Here is a 14,866-nt window from a genome sequence, read left to right on the forward strand (position 1 = left end):
CAAGTATTAGCTATGATTATGCTCTGTTCAAAATTCTACCAGGCGGCTTACTCTTTCATTCCTTACCCCCATTCCATAATCGCCTACTACATTTCCTTCTCTTCCTTTTGCTAGTATCGAATTCCAGTTACCCATGACTATTAAATTTTCGTCTCCCTTCACTATCTGATTAATTTCTTTTATCTCACCATACATTTCAACGACCTCTTCGTCATCTTCGGACAGAGCCGCTTTAGAGATGTCCATTCCTCTTCAACTAGACAGCCTACTGAGTTTTTCCTTATCACTTTATCTACAGCCTCAGAGAAGCTCCTACACTTAATTAAATAATTCAGTTTCCATGAAATTATAACGGTTCGTTTGTCTATACATGTAGATCACATCTGCCAATATCCGTCTAATTCGGGAAATTCCTTCATTGTTTGTCGTTTTCTTAAATCTTTTGAGAAATTTCTTCCTATGCATTGGTGGCTAACGATACAATACACATTATAATATTTAATGTATTGCTAATCTATTTCTACTATTAATGATGACTGCGCCTGGAACCATACCTAATTGTATATACCAGTATTTTTCCCCTCTAGTTTGTTTCCGTCCTGTCATAACTAACTGAAACAGATCATAAAGAGTTTTTGTCAGCCACGTTGGACAACGCGCGCCATCAGCTTCGGCCCACAGGTGCATCCTGTCTGTTCCTTGGGCGCTGAGGAGCGCGTTGAGGTTTCGTCTGCCTATTCCGATGTTTGTCGACTCCCTGTTTGCAGAGAACGGCTCTATGTGCAGCCGCTTGTCACCCATGTTCAAATGTGTGTGAAATCTTGTGGGACTTAGCTGGGACTAAGCTTACACATTACTTAACCTAAATTATCCTAAGGACAAACACACACACTCATGCCCGAGGGAGGATTCGAACCTCCGCCGGGATCAGCCGCACAGTCCATGACTGCAGCACCTAAAGCCGTCGGCACACGGACCGTGCTGTCGAACGTTAACGTTGAGCGTGCCAAGTTCAACGGACTGCTGAACACTCAGGAACGATGCGACTTGTGCATACGGTACGTGGGCCTCAACGTGGTATACGCGATCGCAACGCACTCCAGCGGCAGTTTGAGGGATGTTTCTAGTTCGTAAATCACACTGTTTACTCAACGGGCGCGCGTAAAATTCCCACGTCAGCTTTATTAAAACGCACATTTCCTCTATCGTCCACGAAAAGGAAAGTGCTATGTCCAATTAATAAGTACACAGGCTTGTAAAAGTTCCATCACAATCAGTGCGGTACAGATTTAGAATACTTCTCCGAATAAGATAAACATTATTTCAATCCCACATTTTAGTAAAAACCCAAGGTCAGTCTTACTTGATCACTGTTCCTACCCAGCAGCAGAATCTCTGCAACATGCGAATTACGAAGCGTAAAAGAAAAAGGAGCAAAATATCTTTATACAAGTAGCGCAAGCTGTCCTGTAGATTAAGCCAATCCAACAGTCACCCCTCATAAAAAGGTGACCTTATATTTACATAACATCAAATATTGTAGCATATTCTTATTTTAAACTAATAATAAAGTATCAGAACCTAATAAAAACGCGAATGTTGGGAAACAAAATTTGGAAATGTTCAGACGCGAACCACCACCCCAACAAAAATTCATTACTGAACAGAGACGCTACTCATTACGCTAAACATACAACACAGTTCTTTTACTTAAATATATTCCATTACCCCTTGCTAAAAACGTTAATAGTAGATAATTATGTTACTAATTGTAATTTAATTATAACAAATTGTACGAAGAACAATGCGCTTTGGATGGATCTTCAGTGAGTCGCTGCCTTTAAATGGCTACTCTCATAATACGCTCGTTACAATAATTCTTTTGCCACGACTATGGTGTTTCTCATTATTTTATTGGAACGAATCACACAGTTAACAATGGGGTTTCCAGTGATTCTCACTTCGCTGGTGCTCAGAAACGGCATATACATTTATAGACTTGAAATGAATGCCAATATGGCGCCTAACAACTCTGTGCTGAAGGGAGACGGCGTGCCTGTGATGTAGGTGGCGTTGTGCCATCTCATTGGCCAACGCTCAGACGCACGCTCAGAATATCTGACAAGCTAGATATTCCCAGAATGAGATTTTCACTCTGCAGCGGAGTGTGCGCTGATATGAAACTTCCTGGCAGATTAAAACTGTGTGCCGACCGAGACTCGAACTCGGGACCTTTGCCTTTCGCGGGCAAGTGCTCTACCAACTGAGCTACCGAAGCACGACTCACGCAGGGTACTCACAGCTTTACTTCTGCCAGTACCTCGTCTCCTACCTTCCAAACTTTACAGAAGCTCTCCTGCGAACCTTGCAGAACTAGCACTCCTGAAAGAAAGGATATTGCCGAGACATGGCTTAGCCACAGCCTGCGGGATGTTTCCAGAATGAGATTTTCACTCTGCAGCGGAGTGTGCGCTGATATGAAACTTCCTGGCAGATTAAAACTGTGTGCCCGACCGAGACACGAACTCGGGACCTTTGCCTTTCGCGGGCAAGTGCTCTACCAACTGAGCTACCGAAGCACGACTCACGCCCGGTACTCACAGCTTTACTTCTGCCAGTACCTCGTCTCCTACCTTCCAAACTTTACAGAAGCTCTCCTGCGAACCTTGCAGAACTAGCACTCCTGAAAGAAAGGATATTGCGGAGACATGGCTTAGCCACAGCTTGCGGGATGTTTCCAGAATGAGATTTTCACTCTGCAGCGGAGTGTGCGTTGATATGAAACTTCCTGGCAGATTAAAACTGTGTGCCCGACCGAGACTCGAACTCGGGACCTTTGCCTTTCGCGGGCAAGTGCTCTACCAACTGAGCTACCGAAGCACGACTCACGCCCGGTACTCACAGCTTTACTTCTGCCTGTACCTCGTCTCCTACCTTCCAAACTTTACAGAAGCTCTCCTGCGAACCTTGCAGAACTAGCACTCCTGAAAGAGAGGATATTGCGGAGACATGGCTTAGCCACAGCCTGCAGGATGTTTCCAGAATGAGATTTTCACTCTGCAGCGGAGTGTGCGCTGATATGAAACTTCCTGGCAGATTAAAACTGTGTGCCCGACCGAGACTCGAACTCGGGACCTTTGCCTTTCGCGGGCATGTGCTCTACCAACTGAGCTACCGAAGCACGACTCACGCCCGGTACTCACAGCTTTACTTCTGCCAGTACCTCGTCTCCTACCTTCCAAACTTTACAGAAGCTCTCCTGCGAACCTTGCAGAACTAGCACTCCTGAAAGAAAGGATATTGCGGAGAAATGGCTTAGCCACAGCCTGCGGGATGTTTCCAGAATGAGATTTTCACTCTGCAGCGGAGTGTGCGCTGATATGAAACTTCCTGGCAGATTAAAACTGTGTGCCCGACCGAGACACGAACTCGGGACCTTTGCCTTTCGCGGGCAAGTGCTCTACCAACTGAGCTACCGAAGCACGACTCACGCCCGGTACTCACAGCTTTACTTCTGCCAGTACCTCGTCTCCTACCTTCCAAACTTTACAGAAGCTCTCCTGCGAACCTTGCAGAACTAGCACTCCTGAAAGAAAGGATATTGCGGAGACATGGCTTAGCCACAGCCTGCGGGATGTTTCCAGAATGAGATTTTCACTCTGCAGCGGAGTGTGCGCTGATATGAAACTTCCTGGCAGATTAAAACTGTGTGCCCGACCGAGACTCGAACTCGGGACCTTTGCCTTTCGCGGGCAAGTGCTCTACCAACTGAGCTACTGAAGCACGACTCACGCCCGGTACTCACAGCTTTACTTCTGCCAGTACCTCGTCTCCTATCTTCCAAACTTTACAGAAGCTCTCCTGCGAACCTTGCAGAACTAGCACTCCTGAGTACCGGGCGTGAGTCGTGCTTCGGTAGCTCAGTTGGTAGAGCACTTGCCCGCGAAAGGCAAAGGTCCCGAGTTCGAGTCTCGGTCGGGCACACAGTTTTAATCTGCCAGGAAGTTTCATATCAGCGCACACTCCGCTGCAGAGTGAAAATCTCATTCTGGAAACATCCCGCAGGCTGTGGCTAAGCCATGTCTCCGCAATATCCTTTCTTTCAGGAGTGCTAGTTCTGCAAGGTTCGCAGGAGAGCTTCTGTAAAGTTTGGAAGGTAGGAGACGAGGTACTGGCAGAAGTAAAGCTGTGAGTACAGGGCGTGAGTCTTTCTTCGGTAGCTCAGTTGGTAGAGCACTTGCCCGCGAAAGGCAAAGGTCCCGAGTTCGAGTCTCGGTCGGGCACACAGTTTTAATCTGCCAGGAAGTTTCATATCAGCGCACACTCCGCTGCAGAGTGAAAATCTCATTCTGGAAACATCCCGCAGGCTGTGGCTAGGCCATGTCTCCGCAATATCCTTTCTTTCAGGAGTGCTAGTTCTGCAAGGTTCGCAGGAGAGCTTCTGTAAAGTTTGGAAGGTAGGAGACGAGGTACTGGCAGAAGTAAAGCTGTGAGTACTGGGCGCGAGTCGTGCTTCGGTAGCTCAGTTGGTAGAGCACTTGCCCGCGAAAGGCAAAGGTCCCGAGTTCGAGTCTCGGTCGGGCACACAGTTTTAATCTGCCAGGAAGTTTCATATCAGCGCACACTCCGCTGCAGAGTGAAAATCTCATTCTGGAAACATCCCGCAGGCTGTGGCTAAGCCATGTCTACACAGTATCCTTTCTTTCAGGAGTGCTAGTTCTGCAAGGTTCGCAGGAGAGCTTCTGTAAAGTTTGGAAGGTAGGAGACGAGGTACTGGCAGAAGTAAAGCTGTGAGTACTGGGCGCGAGTCGTGCTTCGGTAGCTCAGTTGGTAGAGCACTTGCCCGCGAAAGGCAAAGGTCCCGAGTTCGAGTCTCGGTCGGGCACACAGTTTTAATCTGCCAGGAAGTTTCATATCAGCGCACACTCTGCTGCAGAGTGAAAATCTCATTCTGGAAACATCCCGCAGGCTGTGGCTAAGCCATGTCTCCGCAATATCCTTTCTTTCAGGAGTGCTAGTTCTGCAAGGTTCGCAGGAGAGCTTCTGTAAAGTTTGGAAGGTAGGAGACGAGGTACTGGCAGAAGTAAAGCTGTGAGTACCGGGCGTGAGTCGTGCTTCGGTAGCTCAGTTGGTAGAGCACTTGCCCGCGAAAGGCAAAGGTCCCGAGTTCGAGTCTCGGTCGGGCACACAGTTTTAATCTGCCAGGAAGTTTCATATCAGCGCACACTCCGCTGCAGAGTGAAAATCTCATTCTGGAAACATCCCGCAGGCTGTGGCTAAGCCATGTCTCCGCAATATCCTTTCTTTCAGGAGTGCTAGTTCTGCAAGGTTCGCAGGAGAACTTCTGTAAAGATTGGAAGGTAGGAGACGAGGTACTGGCAGAAGTAAAGCTGTGAGTACCGGGCGTGTGTCGTGCTTCGGTAGCTCAGTTGGTAGAGCACTTGCCCGCGAAAGGCAAAGGTCCCGAGTTCGAGTCTCGGTCGGGCACACAGTTTTAATCTGCCAGGAAGTTTCATATCAGCGCACACTCCGCTGCAGAGTGAAAATCTCATTCTGGAAACATCCCGCAGGCTGTGGCTAAGCCATGTCTCCGCAATATCCTTTCTTTCAGGAGTGCTAGTTCTGCAAGGTTCGCAGGAGAGCTTCTGTAAGGTTTGGAAGGTAGGAGACGAGGTACTGGCAGAAGTAAAGCTGTGAGTACCGGGCGTGAGTCGTTCTTCGGTAGCTCAGTTGGTAGAGCACTTGCCCGCGAAAGGCAAAGGTCCCGAGTTCGAGTCTCGGTCGGGCACACAGTTTTAATCTGCCAGGAAGTTTCATATCAGCGCACACTCCGCTGCAGAGTGAAAATCTCATTCTGGAAACATCCCGCAGGCTGTGGCTAAGCCATGTCTCCGCAATATCCTTTCTTTCAGTAGTGCTAGTTCTGCAAGGTTCGCAGGAGAGCTTCTGTAAAGTTTGGAAGGTAGGAGACGAGGTACTGGCAGAAGTAAAGCTGTGAGTACCGGGCGTGAGTCGTGCTTCGGTAGCTCAGTTGGTAGAGCCCTTCCCGCGAAAGGCAAAGGTCCCGAGTTCGAGTCTCGGTCGGGCACACAGTTTTAATTTGCCAGGAAGTTTCATATCAGCGCACACTCCGCTGCAGAGTGAAAATCTCATTCTGGAAACATCCCGCAGGCTGTGGCTAAGCCATGTCGCCGCAATATCCTTTCTTTCAGGAGTGCTAGTTCTGCAAGGTTCGCAGGAGAGCTTCTGTAAAGTTTGGAAGGTAGGAGACGAGGTACTGGCAGAAGTAAAGCTGTGAGTACCGGGCGTGAGTCGTGCTTCGGTAGCTCAGTTGGTAGAGCACTTGCCCGCGAAAGGCAAAGGTCCCGAGTTCGAGTCTCGGTCGGGCACACAGTTTTAATCTGCCAGGAAGTTTAATGCTAGATATTGCTCTGCACGTTCGGAAAGACTCCCGAACGTGCTATTCCACGCTATGACGTCAGAAACTGGGCACGCTCAACGCTCAACGTTCGGATGCACGGTCCGTGTGCCGACGGCTTAAGACAACTCGGCTAAACGGGCGCAGCTGTCACCCACCTCATCTCTGTTCTTTATAGACACTAGTATGGCATGTCAGGGCCAAAGGCGGCGCTTCCACAGTGGCATTATTGTGGTCGCTGTGATTGCTCCGTTGGCTGTTCGTCTGCCACAACTGTTGATCTCGTGTTTCGTCACTGTGTCGGTTCGTAATCTTCCGTCCCAGCTCCAAAAGTGCTGCTGACTGGGGTTTACTGATCCATTGATGTGCTACCCAGACCTTCTTTGAACGAAATTGGAACTCGAAAACTACGGCTAATGTTCATCGACAACAAATGGTGAAACAGAATTATCATGCCCGGAAAACATATTTTGTCATGTATTTCAGATGGTGAAGTATATGCAGGTAAGATAATAAAGAATATGTAGATCCAGTGTATAGTAGTAACTCATATGCAGCGACAAACGGGCTATAGAGTAAAGCAACTTGATTTCACAGTGGGAAAACTGTCATCACGCTGAAATAGCCGTTTGATCTCAAGAAATGAGTTTGCTACAGTCTAAACGCTTGGACCTTTCTCCACATCACTGTTTTTAGCTCTCGTCTCTTATGTCAATTGGGACTGACGTATAGTCTATTCTACCTCCTCTCTGTCTTCTTGTTCTGCAGTTTTGACTTGGGCGCGTATGAGCCCAGTTGGTTTTATCACCCTAAAGCAAAGGAAAACCAAAACCAAACTTTCAGCAGTCTGTTAAGTGATACACACGTCATTGAGTCGGTGAGACATTGTCTGTGTAACACGTAACACATTAGATTTCTTTGGTGCATTTAAAACATCTCTACGTGCGATATCAATGTTTTTCAAGGTGGCGTCCTTGTATGAAATTTTCTAGGTGTTGGCACAGAGTCAGATTTTGCTGAAACCGGAAGATTTCGTCTTCTGTCATGTCATCAGACAAGTCCCTCCCACTGAAGTGGCCTCCAATGTACTCCTCCCATTCATTCACTCTCTGTTCTGAATTTAACAGTTGAATTCCCATTGCACACTTAATGTTAACGCCCTTGCTTTTATTTTCACTGACAAATGTTTTGCCTTTGTATATGCTGAGCCAGTCTTTCCGACAATCATTTACCTTTCGATTCCTTTACATTTCACATGCAGCCGTTTCACCCTAGCGTCCCTTCACTTCCTACTTACAGTATTTCATTCCTAAATGACTTACATTTCTATATTCCTGAATTTCCTTGAACATCTTTGTAATTCCTACTTGCGTTGATCCACTGAAGTATTTTTCCCATTATCCATGGTTTCCTCGCAGTTACTTTCCTTGTGCCAGTTTTATTTCAAAATGGTTCCAATGGCTCTGAGCACTATGGGACTTAACATCTTAGGTCATAAGTCCCCTAGAACTTAGAACTACTTAAACCTAACTAACCTAAGGACATCGCACACATCCATTCTCGAGGTTCCGGACTAAAGCGCCTAGAACCGCTCGGCCACAACGGTCGCTTTTTATTTCCAATTTCCGTGATTGTTCTCTTAAGAGATATCCATTCCTCTTCAAGTGAACTGCCGACTGAACTATCCGTTATCGCAGCATTTTTAGCCTGAGAGGAAGTAAAGCGTATCTCTTCATTGCTTAGAATTTCCGTATCCCACTTCTTTGCGCGTTGATTCTTTCTGAGTAGCTTCCACCCTACACTGCATCGTTATTAAAGTGTGAGCTGAGTCTACTTCTGCTCCTTTATGTGCTATCACATGTAGATACCATCCCACGGGCGTCGCAGAGTTGGCAACGGAACAACAGGTTTCCTTAAGGCGCCGGTAGGGGTCTTGCGGGGCCTGACAGAAGCGCTGGTGTGCGGTCACTGTGCCCGCGCCTCCAGCAGCCCCCGACTGCTATCGCTCTCTGCTGCCTCAATATGAGGTGGCTGGCGGCTGCCACACAGCCCACTCGGAGTCACTTTCATATGTGAAGCCACGCAGACGCTGTGTATTTGCGGCTCCGACTCTATCGTTCGCGCTTTAGTACAGACAGCATCTTCGATGTTGACATTGAGAGCTGGACTCTATTTCTTCCCGCATTATTTGTAAGGAGTTTTCGTTCGCTTGGAGAAATAAAAGCTAAGTAAATCTTCTGTTTACTGCGTTAACTTGTTCGCTATTCATTTCTGTTCTTGTCCAACTTTCTTACGACGACAGTTGCCGCACCACTCTGCACCCACCTTTCCTTACCACTGTGTTCAAACTCGTATACGACGTATCTGACGACGAGTACCAACACCTACGTGTGGAATCATCAAGTCCAGTTTACTTCTTCCTGTTATGTCATCTGTTTGGTTGTTCCTTTTTCGGTTGCTTGTCTTCTGTGTCCCTGGCGTTTGCCTAGCTTGTGCTCTTTATGTTCTGGTTTCCACCATTGCTGCTTTTGCACCCTATTTTCCCTTCTCTGTTCTTATTTGTCTTTTTATTTTGCGCTTTGCTTGGCTAACATGGCCACTGAGCCGCAGTCGGCTGCTGCACATCCTGCAGTTAAAAAAATGGCTCTGAGCCCTTTGGGACTTAACTTCTGAGGTCATCAGTCGCCTAGAACTTAGAACTAAATAAACCTAACCAACCTAAGGACATCAGACACATCAGTGCCCGAGGCAGGATTCGGACCTGCGACCGTAGCGGTCCCGTGGTTCCAGACTGCACCGCCTAGAACCGCTCGGCCACTTCGGCCGGTATCCTGCAGTTGATCTAATTCAGTTTATTCAGTTTGAAACAAATGGTGCAACAGGCTGAAGTGAAGAATCCCTCCACGTTAACGCAGATGTCACACAACACGCCGGACCCAACAGCAATGTCACCGTCTGTACTGCCTGCACATGTGCCGCCATTTCATGAGTCTGACGCGGTGGAGGAAGACTGGACAGAGTACGTCGCATAGTACAACGCACGTACCACAGAGCATCACATACAGTGTAATGACAAACGGCCACAGCGGGAGTGACTGTAAATCGCTTGTACGTGTAACTTATTCCCACGTCCCACCCTGAACTAGTACAATACGAGGACCTATTACCAGCGCTTATATAGTATTATGAGGACTGTGTACAAGTGGCACACTGGAAATTCAGTGGCTTTACCCAACCGCAGTACTTCCAAATAAACTAAGCTCTGCACATCGCCCGATAATCTGAGGGCGTATTACTGCCGACACAATCTTGTTTTAGGCACGTTTAGCCTTCTTGCAACTCTCCGAAATTTGACAAAGTCAGAGATATTTACAATGCTTTCCGCCCGAGACAGTACTAATATTTTTGGTCTGGACTCTTTTGATTTGTTTAGGTTGACCATTCTGGACAATGTAATTTCTGTTTCTTCCTTTGATCCTTGGGACGGTATTGCTATTTTATGAGCAGAACTTAAAGATTTGTTTTTTGAGGGTTTTCGCAAAGCCAATAATTTTGTTGTTCATTTCAAGGACAGCGCACATTCACATTTTGTTAGAGTTTGCCTTGTCCCTCACGCTCTTGGAAATCTTGTGGCCCGGGTACTTACCGCTTTGCAAGAAAGTTGTGTAGTAGAACCCAATACTGCCACTCAGTGGGTGGCCACTCTTGTTATTCTGCACACGCCATCCGGCACACTCCGGCTACGCACCAATTTTAAGAAAACTGAAACTCCTCAAACAGTCATTGTCTGCTACCACTTGCTGTGCGCGGTAGACTTGATAGGTAAATTGGGCATCGGTCGTTACTTTTCCAAAACTGATTTGCGCCCCGCTTACTTGTGAATCCCTCTGAATCAGCAGTCGCAAGAGGTCTTTGCCATTAACACTCATCTAGGTATGTTCCAACCTTTGATATTGCCATTTGGCAGTAATTCTGCACCCGCCATATTTCAGCAATTTCTGGAGCAGCTGACTTCAAAAATTCCTTTTTGCTGAAATTATTTAAATGACATTGTCGTCTTAGGTCACACTTCTGAAGAATACATTAGCTGTCTTCACATTCAGGTTCAAGTGTTGTCGGCAGCTGGTCACAAATATAATAGAGAATAATGTTTGTTTTTGCAAACTGAACTTGAGTACTTGTGCCAAGTCATTAATAACCACGGTGTTCATCCGCTGCAATCACATTTGCTTGCTGTCCCTGACCTTCCACTCTCGCGCAGTCCGTGGCGACAGCAGTCTCTGTTATGGAAGCTCACATTTTGTATCCCGCTTATTACTGACGTCACTCAAATCGCAGCTCTCTTGCATCGCTTGCGCAAGAATGTTCCTTCCGTTTGGTCGCAAGAGTGTGGCAGTCTGGTATCCGGAAGTTGAAAGATGCTTTGCTAAGTGATCGATGACTTATTCATTTACATCCAGGCAAAACTGTGGTCTTGGCTTTCGATGATTCCTCTCACAGCATTGGTGCAGTTTCATCGCATAAATTTGGTCCTGGTGACAGGCTCATATCCTTTGCTTCGAAGTTAATGAACGAATGAGTATCATTATATGCAAACCGAAAACGAGGCTTTTGTCAGACTACAAATATGAGACCGTATGTCGGTCCAATTCTAAGCACTCCAACACAGATGTTCTTCCTCATCTCCTGTTTGCACACATTCGACATTCTACGAGTCCTCTAGTTCTTGTTACTACACTGACACACAAGATACAGATGCTTTACATAACCTTCCCTTTAATCACCTAAAAACTGCCCAGGTCACAGTAACGGATCCTGGTTTGTAGATTCTGCTGCACTAAATTCGCAATGATTGGCTGCATTCGTGACACAGTTTTCTAACTCTGTGTTTCTCTGATATTTTGCCCGTCGGCACGCCCTTTTAGTTCCACCAACGTGTTATTTGGCTTTGCACCAATAATGACCAGCCTTGTGTTGTGGTCCACTGGCTCTCACGGCTGACGTGCTTAGTTCGCTGCACCAAAGGCACTTGGGTGTCGTTCGCACTAATCAGTTGGCTTGACCGCATTGCACTTGCCACAGTCTGATGCATAAGCTGAACAGTTGATCTCTCAGCGCCAAGTCGGTGCTGAACAACATTCAGCCCCTCCACAGTGGTTCTTTGAGTGGCCCAAACCCCAAGTACTTTGGCAACGTTAGCATTTGGATTTTGTGGGTACTTACTGCATAGACGTTGGCTCATCGTCGTTTCCCTTCCTGGTTCCTGTGCACTCCACTACAACTCGTTCCACAATCTAGGCATTGTTGTCGATATTTTGCCGCGAGGGACTGCATGAGGAGATTGTGACGGTTAATGGACCCCAATTTGTTGCCACCAACTCTGTTGTTGTTCTTGGTTCCCTACTGCTCCCAGGCACATGACGGACCACTGCCAGTGACAGTGTTTCTTGGACGGCACCACTGCACCATGCTCAGTTGCCGCACCCGCCCCAGCGAGCGACGCTCACTCCAACTGTACACTCAAAGTATCACGCTAGCTAGTTATTCGGTCTTTTACAGACTGTGTAGTGGACGGAAGTATTGGGAGCGAAGCAACATTTTACGTTTTCTTGGACATTCTATGTTTGTACCATAGGGACTGATAGGACTGCTGAGACACCATCACAATCAAATTCCTCAATGTAAACTGCGACATCCTGATGTCGGTTTCGTGCTTTCAGATTCCGTGACTGCCCAGAAGCAGCAGCCCTCACTGCAGCCAGCTCCTCAGGCACTGCGCCTTCACCCCAGCTCCAGAGCTGATGGTAGTCGACTCCCTTTCACATTCATAGCCGTCTTGGCAGTCACCGAAGTCTGGAGGTGTGACCCTCTTCACAGGGACTATCACACGAACCAACTCGACTCCCTGTGCTGTTGTCGAGATGCCTCCGGCTCCGTTTGATGTTCCACCTCTGATTTTGGTGCCTGTCCTCTGCCTGGCTTGTGGCTGGTGTTCCCAGTTTGGCTTAGGACGTATGCCAGGCTACGGGTGGCAGTTTGGCACTGTTTTCAGTTCCAGCTCCTGTCTCTTCACTGCCACCTGCATCCAGCCCTCCTCCCCAGCGTCATTCACTCATCTACACCAATTGACTGCAGTGAGGAGGAATAACAATAAATCAATAATAAAGCTGATAAATATGGTATCACATATCAGTGCCAGCCCACGGGGCGTCAAAATGTTGGCAAGAGAATTTCCACCAGTAGGTGATGGCAGTTGTGCAGGATCTTTCAGACCCAATGAGGCACACCCAGTGAGCCATTCGTCTACAAAGTAGTAACTCTGGACTGCAAGCGCCCTCTGTAAATGGTCGGCGGCAACCACACAGCCCAATCGACCACCACCACTACACTACGTGACGCTTTTCAGACGCTGCCCAGTCACGACGTTGATTCCACCGTTCATGTTTTGATACAGACAGCATCTTCTTTGTTGATATGGGCGACTGGACTCTTTTTCCTGCCGCATAATTTGTCATGAGACTTCGTACACTTGGAGAAATACAATTTAAGTAAATCTTCTGTTTGTTGTGTCGACTTGTTCACTAACCATTTCTGCTCCAACTTTCCTACGATGACAGTTGCTCCACCACTCTGTAGCCTGCATCTCCGTTGTACACAAAGTTGCGCACAACATTTACAGTGCAATACCTGATTTCAGAATCTCTGCCGAGCTATGATAAAATTCCCGTATCTTCCGGCCTTTTACAAGAATACCTCCTCTTGTTTCGTTAATAGAGCATTCGTTATTACTCGCTGAAATTTGGTTCAGTACTCAATCTTTCTCCTCTCTCATTCCTACCACCAAGCGCATTTTCTTCCATGACTCTTTCATATACTTCTTCCCCTACAGACGCATTCCAATCCTTCATCTGTTAAGATAATTACATTTTCATCTCCATCTACCCAGTGAAATAACCATTCAGTACAGTCATGGACTTTCTCTAATTATTGACTTTCTGCTTTCGACGTCGTCATGCACACATGAATTATTTTTGTGGTTTACCGGATGTGAACCCGTTATATTCATGACATCTCCCTGCCTTCCATTCCGTCATCGGTCCAATTTTTCTCCCCTCCGACACTTTACCCTCCCCCCTCCTCCCCACTCCTCCATCACCACCTACCTATGAGAAACAGACCACAGCTGCATGTCAAAGTACTCTGACGTGTAACTTCTATACAGACACGGCTGATTGCTGACGAAATTACTTAGGCAAAATTCAACAGACGCGTTTTCTGTTTTTTATAATTCAATACAAAGTATACATTTTGTTTCACTTTAGTTTTTAGATCTAAAGGTATCCAGAAAGAACGAAAGTGGCCACAGTTTTAAAAATATGCAGCTGAGACAGAAAAAAAATCAATATACAATTTTTTTTCATACAGGGTGACAAGTATTGAAATTTATGCAATAAAATCGTCATAACTTTTGAACGTTTGCAGTTAGGACGTTCAAACTGCACGGCTAGTGGCGGTGCATGATGGAAATTAGTATTGTATTGTTTGGTTTGGTTTGGTCTAGCGACGAAGCGCACTTTCATTTGGATCGGTTCGTCAATTAGCAAAACTGGCGCATTTGAGGGACTGAGAACCCACATTTACCAAAATGGTTCAAATGGCTCTGAGCACTATGCGACTTAACTTCTGAGGTCATCAGTCGCCTAGAACTTAGAACTAATTAAACCTAACTAACCTAAGGACATCATACACATCCAAGCCCGAGGCAGGATTCGAACCTGCGACCGTAGCGGTCATGCGGGTCCAGACTGAAGCGCCTTTAACCGCACGGCCACACCGGCCGGCCCCACATTTACCCACCGAAAACTCTCTCCACTGACTGCGGGTGACTGTGGGGTGTGCATCGTCCAATCACGGAATAAACGGTGCGATATTCCTTGATGGCACGGTGACTACCGATGGAACAAGATTTCGTCCCCATTATACAAAGTGACCCTAATTTCGCCAAGATATGATTCATGCAATATTCAGCTCGACATCATCGAAACCGGAGAGTGTTTGATGTCCTAGAAGAGCACTTTGGGACTTCGGGCACCCGGAGGCCACTGCCATAGGCCTCGATTGGCCGCCGTATCCTCCAGACCTGAACACATGCGACTTTCTTTGGTGGACCTGTATTACAGCCAAGGTGTACAGCACCAACTCAAGATTGCTGGCTGTAAACGGCCATTCAAGAGGTCATCGACAGCATCGATGTTCCGACACTTTACTGGGACGTGAAAAATTTCACTATTCGTCTGCGCGACATCAAACATGTCGTAACCTAAACCCGAATGTCTGTAGTGGCGTTTAGATGTTGAATAAAGTGTGTGCACGCCGTAGTTTGTAATTAATTTACGTTTTTTTTCGTATAGTTCAATAATTGTCACACTGTACCAATACAGTCAGTAA

At 46.9% G+C, this 14,866-nt stretch overlaps 1 non-coding gene across 1 annotated transcript; it reads right to left on the minus strand.

The window, feature by feature from the left end:
* Positions 1-2,204: 2,204 nt before the first annotated feature.
* On the minus strand, positions 2,205-2,280 carry Trnas-cga. Its single transcript has one exon. It is a non-coding gene; the product is annotated as a tRNA-Ser (tRNA).
* Between the last annotated feature and the right edge of the window lie 12,586 nt (positions 2,281-14,866).

The sequence above is a fragment of the Schistocerca piceifrons genome, chromosome 6 (assembly GCF_021461385.2).
Source record: "Schistocerca piceifrons isolate TAMUIC-IGC-003096 chromosome 6, iqSchPice1.1, whole genome shotgun sequence".
NCBI classification, from domain to species: Eukaryota; Metazoa; Arthropoda; class Insecta; order Orthoptera; family Acrididae; genus Schistocerca; species Schistocerca piceifrons.